This window comes from Dromaius novaehollandiae, chromosome 2, assembly GCF_036370855.1.
Source record: "Dromaius novaehollandiae isolate bDroNov1 chromosome 2, bDroNov1.hap1, whole genome shotgun sequence".
Taxonomy (NCBI): domain Eukaryota; kingdom Metazoa; phylum Chordata; class Aves; order Casuariiformes; family Dromaiidae; genus Dromaius; species Dromaius novaehollandiae.
The window spans coordinates 125,830,786-125,855,385 of NC_088099.1; the positions used below are offsets into that span (position 1 = coordinate 125,830,786).

The following is a 24,600-nucleotide window of genomic DNA, read 5'->3' on the forward strand; positions in this document are numbered from 1 at the left end:
TTAACAAATATACCTCCCCCAATTAATAAGTCTCAACAATTTACATTCTTTACTACTTGATGATATTTACTTGTGCAAATCCATCTATTTCAGCAGGCAATTTAGTCCAGCAGAGTATTTAGTTCCACACAGTATCCTGTCATGAAACTCCGTAACCTCAGCAAATACTTGGATCTGCGCTATATATGCTGCATATGCAAATAATCCAAAGCCAAACCTGTCCTTGGCAGGGGCAAGAGACTTCTGAAAGATCCTAGACTGAGAAGGGTATAATGATTATTATTTTTGAGGAAGTAGTCAGAATTTTAATGCTCTTAAAATACAGGCATTTTATTTAATGGAGTACAAATCCACATACATTGAAGAATTATTCATATTTATTTTCATTTCTCTGTGCACAGAATCAGGAATCTGATATATTTACTTCCAGAGTACATAACACAGCATCAGAGAAAGAATTCAAGGGTAGTAAACAGCTCAGGGGACCAGTAATAGAATATGAAGCCTAGGTTGTTGGTTCAAATCTAATCCAGGTTGGAAGTAACAGCAATTATTGCCATCTAATGTCTTTTCAGTGATCTGTATGAAATGAGTTTGTGTTCTCAGTGCAGTTTCTAACAGACAGATGTCTAGATCACAGCCGACACAACTGTCGGCAGACTCAATGTAGAGACCAAAGTCCGAATGGGTCTGTAGATTGAACAGCTCTCTGATGTCAGGGCAAAACTCAAGCACTTCTGCTGGTTGTGCAGGAGAATGTGCCTACTGCTGTATCTTTTGAACCTGTTGTACGGATGAAAAGGATTTCAGCATTCGGGCTTTTCCCTAGGAATTCCCTCAAGGCAGACAATTTTTTTGGTTAAACAAGAAAGATGAGATCACTCTCATAAGCGACATATTAAAAATTAGCACCCAGAAGCACCAAAAAACAGTTGTAAGACGAGCATCACGATAGTCTCGAGCTTATGTGCTTAAATTTATTCAAGTGCTTTGCAATAAAATAATTCCTTTAATGGCTGCAAATCTCTTGTGGACACTGCACCATGATGGGCATATAGACCATGGCGAATTTCGCAAATCACTGGTGGTGGCGTTGTGGGTGTCGGTTGTTCCTTCAGCTTGCAGGAGCACAAGGAGGAATCTTTATCAGCTAGGCATACAGCTCAGATTGCCCCATAATGTGATTATTCATACCTCTTGTATGACAAAACTCTTTCCTTTGTCATCCCTTTTGGGTACATTAGATCAGAAAGTATGTGTAGAACAAGTTGGTGCTGTCTTCTTGCTAGGCAGGCCTTCTTTGGTGTTGTTTGTCCTGAAGGATCTCCACAATCCCTGTACAACTCTTTGCTACTGCAGTGAGCTGTGAAATAATGTGTAGGTTGGATAGACACACCCTTGGTCAAATTTTCTCCAATTTAATTTCATGTGCAAAATCCTGCAGATAAACATTATGTTTTAAGCAGCAAAAAATGCCACAAAGACAGGTAGAAAATGGTCCATTTTTATGTGTAATGATTCTCTAGTTAGAAAAAAGAGTGTTCTGAAAAATCATGTTATTTATGGACCTTCCCAAGGGTAACCACGCTATAAAGGGACTGGGAATTTATATAATAAACACAAATCAATGTGCTTAAGGCAACTAACTGGCAATTATGTACAGTTTTGATTATGGGAATTTACATTTCCACAAAGGAAATATAATTACAAGGAAGGTAACATTTTTTTAATGCCAGCCTTGTACTTTTTGACCTGGTTTTCAATTTAGCAGAGATCCAGGAAATTTTGATCCATGTAGATACATATGTAAATGTTTGTATAGCAAGGATCTGTCAGGCAACAGCACATCTACTGAGGATTATCTGGATCTGGATTCCACATGATACTAATTACTAGGTAGTAAAGCCAGCAGAGAAGAAAGAAATCCAATGAGAAAAGCTGCCATATTTTTCCTACTACAGGTGATAGACACTATTTGCCCTATGATTATTTTATATTATTTATAGATCACTCTTAGAATGACATATGTGAGTTCAATATATTCATGCAAGATATTATATACATGGGGAGAAAAACAGAAAACATTTGGGTTTAATTCTTACATATTTTTATCATGAAAATTGAATCTCAAGATACTTGGAAAGTAAAAGGAAAATAAAGGAAAGAAGGAAAGGAAAGAACCCAAAAGCAATAATAGAAAAGAGAAAGAGAGTGATATTGTTAATAAATGAAGGATTAGGAGACTCAAACAAAAGGAGACTTTAATATATGATAGAGAAGAAAGAAATGGAAGGACTTTTAAATTTAATAGACAGTTCATAAATTAGAAAATCTGTCATATAGTATTAAAAATCACACTTAGCATTTCACTGGGTAATATATTATTAATTTATGTTATGATATATGATTCACTGTAGTGCTAATAATTTATATTTTGTATAGAATTCTGAGTCTAGATTTCCAGCTTTAGTAAGCCTCAGAGTTTTGTCTGGCTTTTCTGCCTCTAGGTTTCACATAGTGATCAGATATTTCTGAAGGGAGTATGAGCCCTATGTGAGAGAATTATAGCAAAAGGGGAAGAGAGTTCCCTGTTTAACACAGCATTTGAGGTCACAACTATATTGCTGGGTTCACCAAATTCTTATCGAGGAGCTATTGGTAGGGCTAGGACAGACCTGTACGTTCTCAGCGCTTGCATACTCTGAAGCATTTTATCTCAAATTTCTAAAGCTATGAGCAGGGTTTTAGCCACAGGACTTTGTATGGCGTAATAAGACTCTTAGCTAAATTTCCTAAAACACTTTAAAAAGGTAGACAGTAATGTTTTGTTAAAAAAAAAAAAAAAGCCTGAAAGTACCTGTCTATGCTGCAAGGCCGTCTTAATCTTTTTCACTTCCTAAGTCATGTCCTTGTTTCTCCTGAGGTCTTCACCCGAAACCTGTCTTTGTCTTTCCTTCTAAATTCCTCTTGACTTTTCTGCCTTACCTACCTCTCTCCATTTCAAGCATGTCTGTCATATGGATTTGGCTGGGAGTGATGAGCTAGTCTGAGTGAACGCTCCTCCTTCCAGTTTGAACTGCTGCACCATGCACTGTTTACCTTTCCTTTAGTAGCACCTGTGCAAACGCTTACTGATAAAATCCCCTCTTATTCCACATGCCCTCCTGTGGCTTACTGGTATCCAAAAACCCAGGGATCAGATAAACCCAGGGAAAGATAAAAACTCTGCCAAACTCCTGTCTGCTGCATGATTACTCACTCATAATGTTCGTCTGTGTCAGAGAGTATGGCTCTTTAATTTGATATAATATAGGCTTCTGTTTCTAAAACAAAATTGCATTTACAGCCAGAAACTAGCAAAAAAAACACACTGAAATCGTCTATTAGGGGCATTTGAAATTCTTCTTGTAATCATAAGCAACATGGCGCATAAATGGGCTGTGTGTTTGAAGGACAAAGAATAGACCATTCTAGAAAAAACAGGCAATTAAATGGAAATGGTTTTTGATTCAATATAATGTGGTTGGAGATGGAGGCTGATTAGAGGTACACAGTGAGGCTTCTCATAGTCACAGCGGGACGCGGGAACCCTGTTACCCCCACCACGTCCTGGCGTTGGGATAGCAATAGAGACAGCTCCACAGCTGCTCGCCAGGAACCCAGCCAAGAGAGAAACCCTTGAGCTGTCAATAAATCCAGATGTCGCTGCTGCTACTGGAAAGAGATACACCAGAGGTTGTCATCTGGGTACTGCAACTGCCAAACTTGACTGCCTTTGGCCACAGCTGTTGACTTTGTTTCTGCATGACTGTTGAGTAGGAGGAAGAGTGAAAACAGTGCCAGCACAGTGGGAGGCAGCTACCAAGTTAATGCTCAAGTGGTATCCTGGCAGTTCTCAATTTGCTTTGTAATTGTTTTGCTTGGTGGGAAAATAGATGCACCAATAAAAGTTTAATTTATAACTGTGTAACTTTAACCGTGTGCACGCAGTATGGTAGTTGTGCATTTGTAGATTTATGATGAGTGACAACTGGATGTCTGTGTTATGGAGTACTCGACACATGGAAAGACAAATACTATCCTAATAAAGTTCTTTTGTCTGTTTTAAGTGGTTAATCAAACTTCATAACCACAGCTCATACTTTTGCTGGAAAATGTTAAAAGAAGGAATAAAGAAATGCCAAAGAAAAAGAATGATGTGTTGGCTGCATAAAGTGCTGGGCAAATGTCTTTTTACTGCCTTTTTTTTTGGAATGTTTACCAGAATAAAGAATTACTTGAAAGCCAAAATGGTGGCAACATTTTGAAATGTTGCCACATTTTTTGGTATGATGTAAAACACAGGATATAAGATTGTAATGGTCCCCGTTGCTCAGTGAGACCATTGCCTTCTTATACTAATCAATCTGGTGTTTTACTTTCATTCAGAGGCAATTTATATGTGTATCTTCTAACACCAACATTTTCCTTTATATTAAACAGTTCATTTCTCTCCTTGACATTTATCCTCTTGGTCCATTTAGAGAAAAAACTCATATCCCATCCCTCTTGCTCTTCGTATCTTTTCCTCATTTCTCCCCTCCTCTACTAGATTTCATTCTAATCCATTCTAGTAAGCCCTGGTCCTTGAAGCCCAAGGTACTGTACAGAATTTTGCCAGTGCAGATATTTTTGTTAACTCTGTGGAAAAAATTAAACCTGTACCCCCAGTAAACATACCTTATAAAATAGGATCCCTATTCACCTAATCACTCCAGCTCCTGCTGTGTGTAGCTGTAACAATTTAAATTAATCTTTTCTTAACATGGGTTATTAGAACCATGCACAGTATTCCACATGAGGAGGCACAATTACTTAACAATGGTATGAATGTTTCCCTGATTTGAGTAGAAATACATCCTAGCACATCAAGCATCCACTTCTGCCCACTGGCACAGACAGATTGCTGGTCTGTACACGCCTTTTCCTGAACTGCTAGGAGTCTTTCTTCATGGTTGTATCACACAATGGCTTAGGGTCACCCTCTGATAAACTATTATTATAAAAATTTGCCTAGATAGGGCACAAAAGTGAAAATCTCAAGAAAAACCACTATTCTCCCCCCCCCCCCATACACTTTTCTAAGACCTTTGACTGTTTTGTTTCTCTCCTGAATTCCACAGCAGTGACATGGCAGCATCTTCCCCCAAAGTCTCTCTTAAGAGACAGGTACCCGAGGTACTGCCAACAGGAATTATTTACCTCCCTGGCCAGCCTACCACTAGCAGTTCCTTAGGTTGGGACATATTTCATGGCCAGCCATTTTGGTCTTTTGGCCTTGAAATATCTTCCAGGTGCCATCAGAAGGTGTAAAGCAGTTCAGTAAGAAGAATATTGACCTTTAATAATACGGGTAGTAGAATTATCCAGAAGTAGCTTTGATTTTTCCAGTACCAGGTATGGAACAATTAAATGAAGTGTTCATGTTCCAAATAGTAAAAAAAAACCCCAGAAAACAAAAAACAAACCACTAAAGAGCATGTGCTTCTGCAAAATGTATTTTTCTTCATGACTAATACATTGAGTAGGTTACATTCCTTATGAGTTTAGTTGTAAAATGACATCAAAAAGAACAATAACAACAGATTAAAGAACAAACTGATCAGATCTGTTTCAGTTCACCATGAGAAGTCAATTTAATTTTCATGTGGATGTAAAGTTTGCATTTTTATGAAGATGCAGAGATCTTTTATATATATTTGCAGATACAGAGCTCTTTTTTGCATATGTAGAACACTGCTTTTATATACTGCAAATGAAAATTACTGTAGGGAGAAATTTTCAGTAGTGTAACTTCAGGAAGCATACATGTTTAAAAACTCCTGGTGAAAAAGAAGGATATTGGAAGCTGAGGATTGTTAGCCCAAGAAGTCAGAGTGAAGGAAAAGAGATTCCAAGTAACTGCGAGAAACTCTGAAATATTCATTTTTCTGTGGTACTCCCTTCATGCTGAATGTACATAACTCAGGTTAGATCTCCTCATCCATTTTTGGGAAATACTCACCTTTCCTGAAGGACTGACTGATGGGCTAGTTTCTCCACTGCTGTTTATTATGTAAATATAAAGGAAGAGGAGAGAACATCTATAACAATAATTTAACAGAAAAGATGTAACTATCTGGAGTAGACTTAAGAAAAGGAACACCAGGACCCTAAAGCTAAATAGGTCGTTGTGAGGGGAGACAACATCATGGGCAAGAATTTTGATTGTCTGGGCAGAGATAAAAGCCCAGAATCTGGAGAAAAAAGACAAGGACGGGTCTGGCCTAAACACTTGCATCTCTTGAGAAAGATGCTTAAAATACGGCCCCTGAATTCTAAGAGAGAAGAAAAAAGTAAAACAGTAAAATTATATGAGGAGGAGGAAAGTAATATTGTCCAAGCAGACAAAGAGGCTCTGAAAAAAGCTGATGAGGTTAAGTTTGGCCATGCTGAATTTTAACTTGTGACTGGAAATTCATGGGAAGAGAAGGAGAAGGAGGAAGAAAAGCAAGGGAAAACCTTGCTTGAGCTAAGCTGTTGTTAGGCTGTGTATTGAAATATAATGTGAATACCTCTAAAATGTATGCTTTAGAATGTGCTTACCTGCCTCTAGCAAATGAATATAGCATGCAGTTATGCATTAAAAATAAACCAAAATTTATCTTTGTTTAAAATAGAGGGTTTTTTCTTTGTAATAAAGTGCCAGTTTACACCTGCAGTATAGAGCGAAGTGTGCAAAATACCCACAGACCAATTGTAAATTTGGGCAGACTTTCTCCCTTTTACTTTGGAAGGGAAACAGGAAAGATATGTGCCTGAGATTTCATACTTTCAGAAATCCTGACGACTACTTGTTGGAATTTTGAGTATCCTCAGTGCTGCTTCGGTTGTGAACTTGAATGCTTTGAAATATTAGAGTGGAGTGTATCTTTTTGTGCTTACGTTGGAAATCTGAAACCCTCATTATTTCTGCATTTTTTAAAATACAGCCTTCTGTTCAACATACAGACAAAGCAAAAGGCTTTGATAAAACCCGATCTACATTCAGAGATCTGCTATGATCTCAGCTTTTCTAAAATGGCACATTGCAAAAGGCACAGTACTAGTAGAAAGTACTAAAATAGGCTACTTTTAACAGCTTCTCTTTACTTTTCCTTGCCAACCGTGTTTTCATTTACATACCTGAACTGTGTCATTATTGTTGCCTTTGCTCTGTCTCTTTCTGGCACTTCAGTGGCTTATCACCTTTTCTTTTTTTTTAATAAACAGTGTGCTCTGTACATCTCTTGTGTTGATTTCCTGAGTTAATATTCATGATTCTTCTTTTCAAGCTACTAGTTCCTCTGTTGATGTTTGCTTTACAATACTTCTATCGAACATACTTTTACAAAATAAAAGGTCTTTTTACTTTCAGAGGCTTAGGCTGGAATGTAGACAGTTATCTTCACATGGCATGTAATATGATCCTGGTTTTATTATCTGGATAGATACAGTTTTCTTGCTCTCCTAACTTTTGCTATCTATATTTTTAAAGAAACACTACATCATCCCTATCTAAAGTGATCCACAAAGCAAGCTCACTGGTCAAAAACAGATGTATATTCTGGTTAGCTAAAACATTTTTGTGCATTGCATTTTACTTTATCATTAATTTTGCTGAATTTCTTCTGTTTAGAATGAAAAATGCCACAAATGGAGTGCTCAGTTTTAAGCATTGCAAGCAGTAACTATATTTTTAAGGGGCTCTCATCTATACATTTCTAACTGAAACTGAACAAAAAAGCAAAACTCTTTTTAAGAATGACCCTAAAAGGTGAACATTTCCTTCTTCTGCATCCCCATATCAAAAAAAAAAAAAAAAGAAAAGAAAGAAAAGGGGGGGGGGGCGGGGAGATATGTACAGTATATATTTCCTTCTCAGAATGATCCTCTTCACTCCTCTTTTTTAGATTATGGCTCTTTCATTTTGTGTTAGTTCCTGTGCAGGACTTTGTTGTCCTTCTCAAAAAATGATAATAGCAATAATGAAACAACAATCACTGTACATCTGCATCTCACAAATACTCCTTCCACCTCAATCACGAGAGTCTTTTGACTCACTGATAATTAACAACTGCATCCATAACAGTTCCTTTTTTCTTTCTTTTCTTTTTCTTCAGTCAGCTGGTCCATCTGTCAACCACAGCCCTAATATGACTGTTCAGAGAAGCAGCCATCTTCCCCTTTTATGCATAACACTACCACCTTCAGCTCCACTGAAAGGCTTCTACTTGTTTCAAGTTTAGTTGAGCGTAAGACTCAACACCTAGAGGTATTGAGTACATATTAAATAACAAATAAAAAATGTCTGTGGGTTTTTTTCACTCCCCTTCATCTGCATTTACTTGTCTTCTTACATGTAGATGGTGAACTTCTGGGGCCACGAGTTTTCCCTTGACTATTTGAACATGGTGAACAGCAACGCTTACAGAGAAGATGCAGCTTCCTGATATATCAGTGTGAGAGAAAGGAGGCTTTTATGCGCTGGTTATGTTACGAAGACAAAAATGAAATGGCCTTCCTCTTTTTATATTCTCTACCCTGATCACTTGCTTCATCACCTCCCCTACATACACCTCCCCATGTCATTAGGCCTTGTATCCTAGCAACATATGGCCCCTTACCAGAGCTTATCTGACTTCTGCCTGTATGTACTCAGGCTGTCAGTCATTAAGAGAGAAGGTGATGGAGCTCTGTCCTGCATGCCTATATTTGTAGCATTTAGACTGTTCATAGGTATCATGATAGGACATGTAGCAATGTGCGTATGCTTAAGACACAGACTAAAGCCATATTAAATGAATACTGTGCTAAGTAAAACAGAAGACATGCTTTTGAATTTGTGTCCGTGAGGAATAATCCCTTCTACCTGTTCCTGTGATTTACCTGTGGTACTGACTTCACAACTGTCTTCCTTACTGAATTTACACTTTCCTTTGCTTACAGAAAGGGTGACCTCTATTTTCCTTTTAAGGCTAGAGTTTGCTGTGAAGCTGCGTAAGGTGAAATCATGAATTGCTTCCCTGGATTGCTAGCTTCCCGTTTTGCTCTGAATCAGATCATGAGGGTATGGTGAGAAAATTCACGCCCCACCTTCATTGTCTGCAGTTGAAAAGTAGAAACACGCATGTGGCATTGAAATAGTGCTGGTTAGATACATGTATTCTCTATACATACGAAAGAAGGGTCTGGTGGTTTAGGCAGTCATGGGCACAAGCAAGAAAACCATGACTCCGGCTCCTAGGCCCCAGTTTCCAAACAGCCAGTGCCTGATAGTGTTTCTGGAAAGAGGCAATTGAGAGAAAATACTTGGTAGGGGTTATTTCTAACACCTAATGTTAGACATTTGTATTGTTGCCTAGTTGTGAACTTTAGCTCCTCTTATGGTCAAGGGAGAGAGGTAGGATTGAAAGCTATAGCTAGAAGCCTTTTGAAGTGACTGTACAGGCAACCTAGACTCCTATACTGGAGTTCTTAACATTATGTGACTGAATTTATCAATCTCATTCTGTGTTTCCTTCTGAGGGAGACAAATGGTCTAGATACAGCAGCAATCTTATGGCACATAAGATAAACCTTGATGCTGAGATCCTGTTGTGGGCAGTGTCCTGTTAGCATACCTTATACTGGGCAAGAAATAAGTGCATAATCCAAACAGGCAAAAGGGTGAAACAACAAAAAAGGCCATTGTAGGAAGTCCTAGTGCTGGGCTCCCTACATCTGATCTGTTTTTGCTTAAAGAGTCCCAGTGAAAGGCTCACATTTCAAGGCTGCTGCTTGAAATGCTGACCACAATCACATCCTTGGCTCTCTCAGCCCTTAGCTTTATTCAAGATTCCTGCAGTTACCTCTAAGGGAGATTTAGGCATATGTTCAAAAAGGCAGTGAGCATTTCAGACTATATAGCCTAGTCTATAATCTATACCTCAGATAACCCCCACCTGTTTAAAATTACTTGAAATTAAATCCTTAGATAACCTGCACCTTTCTGGAATGTATGCAAAATGAGAGGCAACGGCACGCTGGTGAAGCAGAGATTTGGGGGTAAACTTATATTATCCACACTTGTGTATTAACCTGCACTGCTGCTTAATCACAGGATTATTTTTAGTAGATCATTCATAGATTTCACCTATGAAAATGTGTTAACCCCTCAGGCACCTCAATAAAGACCTGATTTTCCCCATTGATTCTAAAGCGAGACAGAGCTGGGCAGTGCTGAATAATAAGCACTTGGAATTACTCATCCCTTCGGTGCTGTAATGCAGCAATTAGTCCCTAATCCAGTGCCCGCTGAACTCAATGGAAAGACTCCTGTTGACTTCAGTGGATACTGGATCAAGCCTTTTATGGAACAGTTACCTTTTGATATTCAGCCAAGGTGGTTACTGAATAAACCCACTCATTCTTTCTGTTAATACAGTGTTTAGTCCTTACTAATCTGGGCACAGTGATTCCAAAATATACAGTTCTCGAGAGACTGTACTTCTGGAAATTGTACATATATATGTAGTTCCAAGCAGATAAGTGAATACATCAGCATCAGCCCTCTGAATTTGCGAGTAGGTCAAGATTTTTTATTTTTCTTCCACGTCCAAAACTGGAATTGCTGTTGTTCATGGGAGTACTTAAGTTAGCTAATAAGCTAACTGAACACATTTCATTTAAGAACAAGCAAAACAACCATTTCTGATCTGCTGCAGTCCAGCATTTGGTTCCTAAGTCATTTCATGCAGACTTCTGGTAACAATTAATACTACCATAAAAAGAAAATAACAGGGAGAAACATGCACACAAATTGAAAGCAGATATCTGAATGCTGTTGTCCCACAAATTTAGATCAACCGCATGTCTGCCTGGAAACTTGTAACTAGCATTCATGAGTGATGTTATAATATAAAGTGTGGTGGAGAAATGACAGTGGAGCCTGTTTGTACTTTCTGGAATTAATATATATGTGCAGATAATTAAAAGAACAATAAAAATACACAGGATGAACATACACAGGGGGAAGGTTTAAACATCATCCAAAGATGTCATATGGCATGGGCCTTAGGGAAATAAAGGCTTACAGGATACTGGCAGACAGTCCTACTGCTGGTACCAGAATTTAGCAGTTTCACTGCTTGAAAATAAATCCTTTTAGTTAATCCGGCTCTGTGGGTGGAATTACACACACCACTCCCATTACTGTTAGACAACAGTGCAGGCTGAATTCCCATGAACTTTTCTGAAAATCTGTCTTGGAGTCTCTCCTATACACAGCTTTATTTATTAGCAATGCTTTTTAACATGTCATGGTGAAATCTTATCATGGTAACATCAGATATTGCTGATATTACGGGGGTGCATATTTCAATTTGATGTATACCTGCAACTCTTATTAGCATGACAGATAATTTACTATGCATATCAAGAGGGGAACATGTGAGATTGTGAATTCTTTCACCCAGTGTGTTCCAGAGAGTAAAATCTTAGTGGCCAAATGTTGACACCTGGCACAGAGATGAATTTGCCGCAGACAGCCAAGGTTATTGAATGGGAATGTGGCAGCTCTGTAAGCCTTCCCTTCACCATCTGGTTCATTCTGGAATATGGAGTATATATCACAATTACATGAATAAATGAAAGGATATGCAAGTTAACTGAAATGTATGTGTTTCTCTGCTTTTCTGCACAATGAAACAGCCATCTGGGAATCAGTATGTCTCACATTTCAAGCACAAATCAAAGCAAGCAGCAATTCACTCTGTGACGTGTGCTTCATAGAAAACTGGACTTCATTATCATGGAGTTAATCACTTTGGAGTCTTTTTTCTTTTTTCTTTTTTCTCTCTATGGATACAAAACAAACCTATTTGGAAATAGATGGAGACTACCCTTATTAAAATTGTATTTGGAACAGAGTGTGGCTAAAAAATAAGAAAAAAGTGGAAGCACATTTGTTTGCACTCTTGCCTCCCAGATCCAAGCTCAGAGATGGGTCTATAGAAAGGGGGAAAAGAATAGAAAGTTGAATATATTCTTTTTCCCCCCCCCTTTCTCTCCCCAGTTTATTTTATATGCATATTTTCTTTTTCCATTTCTATGCAGCAGTATTGTCTAATGGAATGGGTGACATGGATCCAAAGCATATGCTCTTGCCCGGCAAAACTTAAAGGAAAGTGGATGGGGTGGGGGGCACACCGAGAACCAGAGTGTCTGCCAAGAAAAAAACTTCTGACCTTCTGTCATGCTGTGGCATATACCACAAAAGCACAAACTTTTTTTTTCTCTTCCATTTTTTTACTTTGCAGAAGATGGGTGCAAATCCTTGCAACTGAAGGCAGTGGAGGTTTGCTGTGGCAAAACCCTTCTGGGGCTAATCCCAGGGGAAGGGATGCTAGGACTCAATGGAATTAAAAAGCACAGTTTCTGTGGCTACCCTGCATGTGCATCTGCTGTGTATGTTAACTGACATTGCATCCAAAGGTGGCGAATGTGTTTGATAGACAAGTAGCACTAGCTCTTTGGAGAAAGCAGCTTTAGAACAATAGATTACTGTAGTTTCATTTTATAGATGTCATTTTGTAACATTTCTAAGAAAGAAAAGCTGTCTCCATTAAACAAAAACCAAAAAATATAATTGCTGGAAGACATTCATACACATTTGCCCCTTGTCCAAACTTCATCAATCTCCTTGAACACTAGAGTTCACTAATTCTATGGGCTTTTAGCCAAGCTCATAAAAAATAAAACTTAAGAATAAATATTAATGATTGTTGAAGGGGGTCCTTCTTATCCTTGCTCCCTCATATAATGCTATTGTCAAAAAGAAAAAAAAGATAAATTATACAAGGTGATCTCAAAGAATGCACCTTTTTAATGCCTGGCAAAAGTGGCTATGTAAATTCCCCCTATACAAAGAAAAGAATGGCTCTCTAGTGGCTGCATATTGGGTATGCTTATGTACAGTTGCAGCATAAGTTGCACGAATGCAGGAGCAAGCTCCTTTCCAGAAAAGAACAAACCTGCAAATCTATATGTGTTACATTCTTATTTAACCTGCAATTGGTGAAAGGGTATGAAACAGTCCTGCAGAGTCACAGTAGATTACCATTGATCTGGGACCGAAGAAAGCCTTGGTTTTCAGTCCCCAGAATTTGACCCCCCCGTATGCTGGATATATTTCTGAGGTGTTAGCACTCTCAAGACCCATAGAAGACAATGACAACGTAGCTTTTGGTGGTGCAGGATCTGACCCTTGAGGAGGTCTGAAAATCATCAGCTCCTTGTGATTCTAAACTCTTAGCAATAGAGATGGAAAAATAGCTAGAACCAGAGCTTACTTGAACCCCTGTTGTCTGAAATCTCATCATGAATGTTGGAAAGAAAATCTGCTTTGAATATGTTCTCCCTACTTCAGTTGTCTAAAAAAAAGTCAGGGTCAGAGAAAGGGCACAGTAAAGTCTGAATATCTGAAGATGTGGAACTGATGTATATCCACTAAATGCTAACATAATTAAGACATGACATCATCCTTCAAGCATTATGGGTGCTGTATCTTATACTGTAAATCCTTATCTAGGTTGTAATGGTCTGCTGAGGGCTTAGTTATTTTTTTCTCTCTGCACCTCAGATACGTGTATTAAAAATTATAAAAATCAAATTGAGTTCATAATTGATTTTTTATGGATGTTATTTGTTTTTCCATGAATATTTCATAAACAGTTTTTTTCCCTAAAGTATAGCATTATAAGATGTGCAGCTGAAAGAGATAGAAAGTAGTCTGTGCATGTGTGTCTATATGAAATCCATGTTGTTCTTAAATCTAAATTCTTTATTATTAGGTTGCATTTTTCCATTAAAGTTTTTGTCTTGCTTGTGTTAAAGTCAAAGGGGAATTTACCATTGTCTTCAGTTTTCACAGGAACAGACCTATGAATATTTTTCTGTTATAGTTACCTTTTTGATCATTTAAAAAGTGGCAGTGAAGGAAAGGGACCAAAATCTGTACTGCTTTCTCCCAAGTAAAAACCTTTATTCTCCTGAAGCATTCCACTGGGGTCATTGCATAAAGAGGAGTTTCACGACAGAGCCTACTTTTCTCAGCTACATGAATTCTGGCTTTATCAAGCTCACATGTGGTGCAGCTGAGGCGATGAAAAGGTGGCTGAAAAGATGAGGAGGGTGGAGACCTTTCAACTTCCTACAAACAGGCTTGCTAGGGACAGAAAGAAGAGAGAATGGGTATGAAAAGCCAAAAGTTACTCCAGAGAGAGATCTCTTTGGGGGCTGATTGCTCCGAGCCTAGTGGCAAGGCACTGCTTACACCGAACGTAGAAATTGAGGGAGGGCACATCAGGAAACTCCTTTTGAAGGCATTATGAGCAGGCCCTGCGTGGTGGGGACACTTGCACAGTGCTGCAGGGGCCTCCACTTTGCAACAAAGCTGCGGCTCCGGCAATCTGCCGAGGAGACAGTGCTGTGGGTTTATGGACAGGAGTCCTCATGTGCAACATACGCCTGGCAGTTCTTGCTGTCTAACTTTAGCCATCTAGAAGTTAAGCTTCTGCTCTGAATTAGCTGTTTAGCCCCCTTTTATAGTGGAGCATCTCCAAAGCAGTTTCATTTTGTCCTACATTAAATGGAGATGGAAATGCCTCTCTCTCCATCAACAACATGGGGATCTAGGCAGCTGGCTTAGGCCTAGCTCTTAAACGGCTGAATTTAGGTGAGAAGAAATGCACCCAGAGCCAAATCCTCAGCACTAACTAAGCATGATCTGTGAAGAAGTTGTAATGCTTCAGACTTCCTTCAGTGAGATTTTTCTACTGCCTAGTGCCCTGAGTTATGCAGTCACATGCTCAGTTAAAGCAGGGCAAACCCACTGGGTAAAGAACAGCATTATTACCCAAGGATTAGCTGTGTAACAGAAGACAGCAGAGAGCTGTTAACCTTTTGCTTTGGTAGGTATTAAGAAAGAGGGTAACAAGAATTTTCCATCACTAAGGACGTATCAGGGAGCATTAGCAATGGATAATTTGAGAGGTTAAGAAGTCTGCCCTGTAGGAATTTTTTTAAAAAACTTAATCTTTTATAAATATTGAAAGTTTCACAGGCACAAAGTTTGCCTTAGAGAGATTTAGTTCTTTTAGCCTATGCTCTTGATATTTGCCAAAGGACAAACAAAGTGGGAATTTGCATCATGCCTCCACATATGTTTCACATATTTCACATGTGGTGTCTAAATGGCTCCTGTGACCTTAGTGTGTGGATCACACATTTTTCACATATGCTTTCTGTGGTTTGCATCTGTTTGAAACATTGTTTCTGACAGTAGAAATCATTATTGTTTTACAGCAGGCTCTAATAATTTAATTCAAGAAGCAGAACTTGAGAAGACACAGAGTGTTTTCGGTTTTGGTTTAGATTTTGTGTTGAGTGCTACCCATTATAATTGCATACTGGAGGAGAGATTCACAGCCCAGGCCAGAGTTTCCAATTAGGGCGATCAAGAATTTTTTGTCAACAGGCTTTTTTTTAGTGAATATGCTGACTTGTCAAAGTTGTCACTTTTGCAGAAAGGTGCCAGAGCCATACTGTAGTGTTCTGAAGGGGGTTTTGGGTCTCCAGCTGAATTTCTGCTCAAAGCCAGAAAGTCAATGGTCCACAGGCAGGTACTCACACAGGATTTGGGGAATCTGTGCTTAAGATTTTGTTCTGCAAGATTTAGAGCACAGCTTGAATGTGACTCTTCCATTAATCCTTGCGAGTTCCTTGATGTCTTGGGCTGTGCAGTTGGTTTTTCTCTGCCCCAGTAAATTATTTCTACAAACTGGAAAAGGTCCTACAGAAGGAACTGAAAATGGAAGAGGCTCTGACTGAGTCTATAGCTTGACAGTTAGGATGATGATGTAGGAGACACTTGTTTAAGTCCTTGATACGCTGCTTGCTTAATTATTTATAAAAGCAGAAATTCTCTTGTGGAAGAGGTTGAAAGCAACCCTTCCTGCCACCTGATGGACAGGGCTCTTACTTGATGTTTCAGATATGTGTGTTCAAGTGGTTAATCTGAACCAGACTGAACAAGAATTTGAAACCTGGCCTTTCATGCACCATATCTTAATAGCTGCAAAGTGAATAGATATGTCCCGTAGTGGCAATACCAAACCTGCAAAATGGGACTGACCTTTCTGGGTGACTATTGTAAGCCTGACAGCATCACTAGCATCACATCAGTTCTTTCATAGCTGGTGTACACATAAGCAGTCTCTCAGTTTTACCAAAAGATCTCTAATAGGTCCATGGCAAAAACTGCAATTAGAAAAGAAACCATTTCTAGGTGTTAAAAATACAAATGGGATGGAAAATCATTTTCTGTTAAGGTTAATTCCTTATGACAGAAAGATCAAGCCTGAAGCATTCATAGATCCAGTGCTCCTCCATTTCTCTGCTAGATCTTCCAGGCACCAAGCAAGTAAAACTACTAGAAATGGGTGCACTGAAGGCATCCAGACACTGTGGAGATAGTTGAATTTATCTATGGTTTTGACCTCCACCAAATGAGCAATGCCTGCCAGCTACTGAATTTCTCCCTGTTCTGTCCCATCTATTGAATGCACTTGCTCCAATAGTTCACACAAGCTCCTGTCTCCTTGCTTGTTACATGTACCACACTTTAAATTTCTTGAAAGATGTTCTCAATCTTGTGAGATTTGTATTATAAGCGATAAATGATTTTTTTGGTTTGATTGTATGTTTAAGTGGCAAAAAGTACCTCTGGTACTGCAGGTTCATAGAGAAAACGACACTTTTACCGTTGCACACCCGCAGGTGATAGACCTCCAGGACTTGTCCCACCATGTTCACAAAGAAAGAGGAGCAGTGAGTTCAACGTACTTTCAAAAAGGGGCCTTGAAATAAATACAAAAGTGGTCACACTGCACTTGCATATCACAGAGCTCAGGAAAGAGCATGCCTTTTGGGTCTGAGCAGGGTCTGAATGACCATTTGGACAGAGAGCTAATCTGCATTTGGAAGTTAGAAGTGGAGTTTTGTATTTATTAGCATTTCTGCGTGCTTTGATATTCTCTGCTAACGACATTAGGAAGTGATTTTATTCTATTTTTCAGTGAGGACAAAAAGGGACACAGAAAGGTAAAGTGTTTTGGTCAGGATCACAGGACATGAATTTATCCTTGGCAGGGCAGAATTAAATAAATGGGCTGTATTTCTAACCGACGGCTCTTTGCAAGTCATGCTATGAAAAAATGCCAGTTACTTTAGATATTGCACCCTAGTGTTTTATCTTTTCACCTACCTGTTTATTAGATAGCCTTCTCAGTGAATCCCTCTTATTTATGCATTGGTTTTTGCTTTCTCCTTCCAAAACAATCATACCCTTCCCTTTGAGGGCAGAGGGTCCTAAATACAATGGTTCAGATAGTTGGGGAGGGAGGCGTCATGAAAAGGAAAGGTCACAAAGGGGGATGCCTGCTGCTTATTCACCATGTTCAATGGCCTATGTCTTCACAGCAGATTTATGGGGGTTGCAGGAGGGGGCTGAGCCTAACAAAGGGACAGGGTCAAGAAAAAACTTATTAGATACCCCCTCCCCAGGAGGGAACTGCTGCTGTATCACATAAGCTGCAGTGACACATTGGAGTCTGGGGGAGGGGGAGTATTTTGCATCTCTCAGTCTGTCACATATCCCCTGCACACGGCCTGTTTACTCAAGCTTTTCACAGGCATGCAGGATTTGGCTCAAAAAGAACAATCCTAAGCCAGAGACAGAACCCCTGAAAACAAAACATTAAGTATAAGGAGCTATGATTCTCTTCTCCTCTGCTTGATGTATACATGTAAAGCTCATTAATGCTAATGATAGTTCAGGAACAAACGAGCCATGTTGTACTGCGGCTACTTTATCCCATAGGCAGAGCAGGAATGTGGCACCACTCACCCAACAAGTTACCTAACACAGAGTTGGCCTCATGTTGAAAGAGATTTGAAGCTGTAGGCAGTTAAATACATAGCCTGCCCCTTAGGACTGCCACCGTAAATAAGCATTTTAAAAGAATCTCTGTCTTTAATGAAGAACAGAGGGAATTTTCAATCAGTAATCAGAAACAGCTCTCAAAATCAGGGATAGTGGAGTGGTATGCTTATTTTTATTTGGAGCACAGAAAATGCATTGTTTCTGAGCTATTCCTATAAGTAGACTCACTGTACTGTTAAAACCTTAGTGGATCCTGCAGTGTTTGTGATTCTCTGAGTATTAGAAGAATTAGAGAAAGCCTTCTAAAGTAGTTAGAGGCACCACAGTGAGAAATGATTACCTGCTTTAAAAGTAGCCATGTACAATTAAAAGGAAAAAAAATAATAAATGAAAGGGAGAATAGATGCACATAAAAAAGACTGAGTCCAAAGAAAGGAAAAATGATTTAAAATATCTATCTGCTGTACTCATTCCAGGCACACTGTGAGACTGCATGTGCTGTAAAGGAAGAAGGAGAAGTAAAAAGACACTTATCTAATCGTCTGCAAATTATAGTAAGAACTACATTAATGAGACCTAAGGATATATCCCTGTTAATGAGTCATCAGGATTCTCAGGAGTAAAAGAAATTCCATGCTTGTGTAGTAAAAAAAGTACTTAGGTCAGACCAGAAAGACATTATAAGTCACAGAAGATATAAATAAAAAAGCGCCATGTTAATAGTGAAAGCTATAGTGAGTGAGGCCCATCTGCTGAAATGCTAAAACAACCATAAAAATTTTAAATAAAATATCTACAGTCCTGCACAATATAATATAGATATGAATACATAAAAACAAAATAAGGTGAGGCCCAAAACCACAATTTTAAGAAAATGAGAAACACCTTTTGTATTCAATAAAATAGATATGAGGGAATATAAAGAAGCCTGGCACATAATTACATGTGTTTTGAGATCACATACAATACGTTTTTCTTTCTAAGTGTCTCCTTACCTTCTACTGTTCTGCTGCCTGTCCTTCAGAACTGTCTAATAGATGTTGTTTCTTATTCTATGGACTCAAGGTTTTGGGGAATTAAGTTCTGTCTACAGGCACAGCAAACAAGACATCAGTGAAGGAGGTATTGTCACTCATCCTCTGTTCTCCCCGTTTCATACTTTTGTTGGAACTTTTGAAAAGACTAGGGATTTTTATTTGCTGGCCAAAATGGAATGACAGAATATGAAATACATTTTCCTTTCCAAGATACGTAAAACCAAAAATGAGCTTTCTATTTCTGGACACTTTTAAGAACAGACAAGGAAACAAATAGCTCAAACCACAAAGGTATTGCTATTGTCTATATACTGCCCATATAACGAATCACCCAGTACACTTACCTAAAAGATGCAAGTCTGAAATTTTAATCCTTGCTGTAGGTTTGAATACATAACATGGGTCCTGGATTTGCAGGAGAAGTGTCCAAAAACGAGGCAAAAAATTCACTCTTACATACATTTATCACTGGAGTTACTAAATATTTGGATAGTACATGCAAGGTGAAACAGTATCAACAAACAAGGCTGAGAATAACCTTCCCCCAGCATAATTATAACATATTGGAGAAGGCTTTATCATGAGAGACAAGTAGTGTATTTTCAGATCCGCAGAAGCAGATGAGACATTTGAATCTGGACGCAGTTAAGATCATTAGAATACTGGGGTCAAAGAGAACAGGAGACAAAGCAGAGAAGAAAATCAGTGACTGCAAAGCTAAATCTTTCCTTCAGTTATTAAACCTGTCACAAATTAAGTATCTCCAGAACTTCACAGCAATTCATTTTGAAAATGCTGTAAGCAACTGTTTCAATATTTCTGAAATGTTTTGTCAGTCTTGTCTCATTTGAAATTAGTCCATGAATTTAGGTAGAATTCGCAAGCAGTTTTGGCTCTCCCGAAGCTGAATTTTTGAGCAAATGAGTAATTTGGAAAAAAAATGCCTCTCATCCCCAGCTGTTAGTTCGCTTATCCTGAGCAATGCCAAAAGCATAGGATATGGTTTGACACACATGGGAACCTGTGCATCTTTCATTAGAGTTTTCATTAGTTATAGGGACAGAATTTATTGTATCACTGACAGATTTGCCCTCAGTCTTTAATTTCTCCTTCTTGCATGAAATCTGGCAAAACTGAAGACATGGAAGGCAATGGAGTTGTGCCTCCATCTAAGAAGTCTTAACGCAGTCAGGAATGCGCAGTGATGATGTGTCTCAGAACTCTTCAATTTCTTCAGCCAAGGGTAATCTCACTAAAAATTGCACATACGTGAAAAGAAAAGGAGAGATGTGATCAGATCACTTCCTTACAGTGATCAACTACATTGTGAAGTGGGGCCTGCTGCAAAGCATCTGTGTGTCTTCTCTCTAGCTCAAATGACTTTCTTCTCACTAGCCTCCTTAGACTGTATCTTATTTCCTATTGTTTCTGGAGCAGTGTGTTCTGTTTCCCATCATCTTGGAATATTCCTCAGTGTCCACTGGCCCCAATCCCAAAGTCAAACATTTTAAACTCTTCAATTTTTTTTCAGAACAATTAATTTTAAGTCAAAGGAAATCAGGGCATAACTGTTACAAAATACATTTAAAAATCTGAGAAATGGGTCAGTTTATGTACCAAATGTTCTTGGGCATATTGTTAATTTAAGCTACTTTCAGAAGGGTTTCTTGACAACATAAATCCCATGTGATGTGGCAACTGTTATGTTAACTAGTACGTTTCCATAAAAGCATATAATGTGGTTGTGTAATCCCAAATGTAAATTCATTTGTTCAAGTTAAGTCTGCCAAGACACCTCATTTTTTCAGCTTTTTAATTGCTCTGTAAGTCTGTGCTCTTTGCGCTTGAAAGGATACCACTTTTTTCTTTTTTTTCCCAATCCACTGATTTTGCCCTCATGTTGTACTAGATACCTACCAGCTATAGCTGCACCCTGGTACTCCTCATGTGGAATACTGCAGGAAGTAGTGGTATATAGCTGAGATCTGCCTTTACTGCTACACTTTCACATTTCAGATGATTTGGTCTGGGCATTGTTAATAGGTCTGCCTGGTGCCTAATCAGCAAACAGCATGAACAAAAGGAAATGCTCAATAAATGGGAAAAAGTCTAAAGCCCATTTTTTTCAAATTATTTCTTAATGAGAACAAGGACTTAAAGATTCAGCAGTTCTGCATGTTTTACTATTTTTCTTCTAACAATGCTAATAACATTTTGAAAGTTATTACTAACATTAAACTTTTTGGCTGATTGTTTGTTGTCTTCCAAGCCTCCCTTGACATGAGAACAGCCAACCCTTTTAGAAGTGGAGTACACGGTTACTCAGTTTTAGTGATGTAACTGAAAGGGCTGTGTCAGCATTAGCATCCTCTGCTCACAACTCTGTGAGACGACTTTGTGCTGCAAAGGTCAACAATGGCAAACATTTAACAAAAGGAGTTGTCGTCTGTTTTTTTTTTTCTCCTTTGTACAAAATTTATTATCAGATTAAAAAAAAAAGTCATGCCAAATTCTGAGTATTATAGATTTTTAAAAGTGAAAATAAAGTGGTCACAAAGTTAATGTTATCATGCATTTGTAGGTACAACAAAAATAAAGAAATATTCTTGCAGTCATAATATCAGACTCAGTCATCTCTTCTGTGACCAATCTCCGGCGAAGCCAGTGCCACAGTGCTTACAGAAAGTGTTGCTCATTGTGAGTCTTTTGCCTCTGCTAGTAGCTGGACCACAGAAGATGTCTGAGCTGGCTTTTGTGTGCAACCTAAGAGAATTATCTTGAGACACTGGTGCACTGGCTCCAGATGTAGTAGTCTTTATTTGGTCAGAAAACTTAATCATGTGTCTTGAGACTTCAACTTCTGTGGACTGGAGATAAAGGAAAAAGAAACAACCATTTTGATCTTCAAGATCTTTTGATCTTGATTTTGACTTCTTTCTATAAGCTGGACTACATGAAGTTGTTTGTCAACCTGCCTTTTGACTTAGCCTTTCAGAACGAATTGTGCAGACTTGAGCTTTTAGACTGAGAATTGCAAGGTCTTCCTTGTCAGTGAGCAAGAATGAGATGCTGTTCAATAAAACATCCTTAGAGCATGAATGTAGAGTGATTCATATGCAGCACTTAGGATAAATGCTGGAATAAAATCATTGTGTATGTTTGTGTACATGCACAATAAGGTGGCATATGGTATCCTACTTAGAACTTCTAAGCTGTAGCTTCAATAAAGATAATTGCTATTTAACAGAATGTTAGGGGAGTTGTTTTCCTTATTTGTAGAAATATTTGCAAGAATAGAGGGACTGATATTTTGGATAAGACTTGTAGTTCATCTGGTATAACTTTCTGCTTGACAGTATTTCTGAATGCCTTTGAGGAAAGTCAAAGGAATCTGTCTTAGGTATAATGTCTAAAATACAGACAGTGGTTGAAATCCTGAAGTATTCAATTTTGTATCTCTTCCAGAGTTCTTTTTTTTTTAAATGTATTCATTATTAGAATGCTAGACAGTTTTGTCACGGATATGAAATCCAGTCTCTCTTTAAATCTTGCTATGATCTTGGCCTAAGTAACATCCTGTGTGCATTGTGTAGGAAAGCAATTCCTTGTCTCAGTTTTAAATTTGCTGCCTTTCAGTATCACTGAATGTCCTCTTTTTCTTGTGTTATGAGACAGACAGAATAAAAAACCTCAGTATATTTTTATTTGCTTCATTCATTACTTTATATACTTTTGTGTGTCCATTCCTATTTATCTTCTTGCTAAAATCACAGTCCTTTCCATTTTTCTTCAGATTAGAGTTTTCAAGGAGCACCAAAATTTGAAGATCAAAATGGGAACAGGAAATTAGTACAGAAAATACAAAACAGAGAATACCTGCTTTTTGTATGACATCTATTTGATTAGGAAACAAGTGAACCAAACTAAATGCCTTACATATTATTTATAACATAATAATTAAAAATGTGCTCACCTTAAAAAGGAGAAAAGCTTTCAAATAGTTCAGTGACTAGTAAATGCAGAATAGAGGACTGCATTTCCCAAAACTCTATAATTGCTTTCATTTCTTCCTAATTGCTTCATATTTGTGTGGCTAGATATAGTAGATGGTCCTGCAAAGAATACAAAGCTTTAACACTTGATAAGTTTACAGAAGTCATAGGAAAGAAGAATGCATTTTTTTTCTTCATTGAATTACTGTTATCCCTTATTATTTTAGTTGCTGTTAATAAAAGAGCATAAATAACATAAAAAGGGGGGGTATGCACAATTTCCTAATTTATCTCCTATCTGTTTTATCTGTTCTTGGAAAACAGAATTTAATGTTCACTGTTGTCAATGTAATTTTATCACAAGGAAATTTCATGCCTCAACCAGCCCTGATGTGAAAGGCATTTGGTGATGTCAATGAAAGGGGAATACTCTTTTATTCTCTATGGCCCTCTACAGAGAAATAAACCATCATTTATATATTATAAACAGCTTAACAACATCTTTCATTTAATCTAAAAGTTTTCAGTTCTAATGCCAGCTTTCAGCTTTAATTTGAATTTTCTGCAGTACCCAGTGGTATAGTGGGCAAAATGCCAGGAAAATGAAGACGAGGATGGAATTCCTTTAGGAAAATTTTCTAAGCATTTCAATCAGAACACCATGGGCAAGTCATTGAGATACAGCTATTCCATTTGACTCAGTTTATGTTGCTGATAGATATTGATACCCTGTGAAAGAATAGGAATTGTGAATGAACCGTTTGGCATAATATCATTTGCCACTAATTAACACAGAGATGTTAGACATGAGGCTTAGGCCTACTGCTGTCCCAGAGAAAAAGACTTTTAGAACACCTGTTTCTTTTTCTTTTTCTTTTTTTTTTTTTTTTTAGTGTGTGATTTTGGTAAGCTTTCTTGAAAAGCCTTAATTTCAAATTTACCAAAATAATCCACGTGCATAAAAGCTGCTTTGCATTTGCAGCTGAGCAGACAGGAATGCCTGAGACGTTCTTTAGATTCTTGTTTTGACCCTACATAAATGTCAGATACAGGATAGAGCACTGGTAGACATGTCTGGTTTGTACTGTTCTCTGTCTATTGACCCTAGGTGGAAGCAAATATGGGCAACACCGAAGATGTAACAGTTTGCTGTTACATTGGTAAATTTATGGCCTATGAGTGAGATGGGCAGCGGTTGGCCAAACTAGAAACCAAGCGTTATATGGCTTGTGGGATTAGAGCTGATGTCGTCATAGCTGTGTACATAGCTGTCATCACCAGCTAAACTCTGGATAATGCACATGCACTCAGCATAAAAGCCAAGGGCTGTCCTATGTCATATTTGCAAATCTGTTTCATAATGATTAAAGCTCTAGAATAAGATGTAAAGAGTAGATATTGGTTTAAGAATAAAACCATTCAACTAGACAACGAAAAAACATTGAACCATTGGCCACCTTGGCATGCTGGATGTGGACAGAGCTTGAAGAAGCACCATAAGGCAAGAGGGAGGAAGACAAGCAAAGATGTA

At 38.2% G+C, this 24,600-nt stretch overlaps 1 long non-coding RNA gene across 1 annotated transcript in view; it reads right to left on the bottom strand.

The window, feature by feature from the left end:
- Positions 1–18,939: 18,939 nt before the first annotated feature.
- The window catches only part of LOC135327596 (uncharacterized), a 53,725-nt gene continuing 48,064 nt past the window's right edge, over positions 18,940–24,600 (bottom strand). Inside the window, exons 5-6 of the long non-coding RNA XR_010387935.1 lie at positions 23,051–23,189; positions 18,940–20,329 (exon numbers count right to left, since the gene is read on the bottom strand). This is a non-coding gene — a long non-coding RNA (uncharacterized LOC135327596). The remainder of the gene's footprint in view (positions 20,330–23,050; positions 23,190–24,600) is intronic.